The sequence below is a fragment of the Salvelinus sp. IW2-2015 genome, unplaced genomic scaffold, assembly GCF_002910315.2.
Source record: "Salvelinus sp. IW2-2015 unplaced genomic scaffold, ASM291031v2 Un_scaffold4417, whole genome shotgun sequence".
Classification (NCBI taxonomy): Eukaryota; Metazoa; Chordata; class Actinopteri; order Salmoniformes; family Salmonidae; genus Salvelinus; species Salvelinus sp. IW2-2015.
In genome coordinates this window covers 8,086-9,138 of record NW_019945687.1, presented here as the reverse complement: position 1 = coordinate 9,138, position 1,053 = coordinate 8,086, and positions in this window count along the sequence as shown.

The following is a 1,053-nucleotide window of genomic DNA, read 5'->3' as shown; positions in this document are numbered from 1 at the left end:
AAAGTAGTGCACTACTAGGATGGTGGCCATAGGCCTGGTCTAAGTGTGCCTACTTAGGGATGGGGTTGCATAGGCTGTCTAAGATAGTGCACTACTTAGGAATGGGTTGCCATAGGGCCTGTCTAAGTAGTGACTACTTAGGAATGGTGTGCTAGGCCTGGTTACATACGAATGGTTCCTGTGAGACATTAGCTAGAGTTTCGTTTCTGACCAAGCTTTTTAAAATATTTTTCCAGATTTTGTTTGTATTTGTCAGTGCTGTCTGTCTTCCTCCCTGTGTTTCGGTTAGATGGACCGGAGTACATCACTCTGGCTTACGTCTCAATCACCCTATCCTTAGGGTGCACTAATGGAATGGGTGCGATAGTCCTGTCTAAGTAGTGCACTACTAGGAGTAGTGTGTGGACTTCTGTGCACTGGTGTTGTGCGTTTTTTTACTTTCTGTAAGCAAAAAAAAAAAAAGACAAAACATACAAAATGATTTGTAAAAATCTTACATTTGCTTTGTATGTTATTTCTCTTTCTGTTTGGTTATTATTATTAATGACGATGGCTCCTTTCTAGCGACCTATCGCCTAGAACTGACAAGGCTCCTTCGACACGCAGGTCCACTAGCCGAGACCGCGTTCACAGCTGTACGTGTCAGCCATGGACTAGCAAGCTCCATCGACACGCATGGTCCCACTCTAGCCGAGGTTCAGTCTGCTCAATCGGAATTTACTATCAGCTAACCATAAGTAAGATCACGTCGCAAATTAGCGCCGTTCAATGTGCAGATTCATGAGTACTTGTGTGCTGGTTGGCCAGATGCTTCACAACGACAACTGCACGTGTTGAATCTGACTCGTTTCATCTTGTTACCATGTCGATGTAGTTATTAAATTCACTAGCTAACCAACCTAAGTATGTGAGAGAAGTGCTCATTGTCCAATGTATTGTCAATAAGCCAACTGTCTGTTTTGCACCATAGTTGCACATGCCTCGTTTTGTTGCTGACATAACGCCTTTCTAGCAATCTGTGCCGATGCACAGCCTGCCGTGCACCCCATTGTG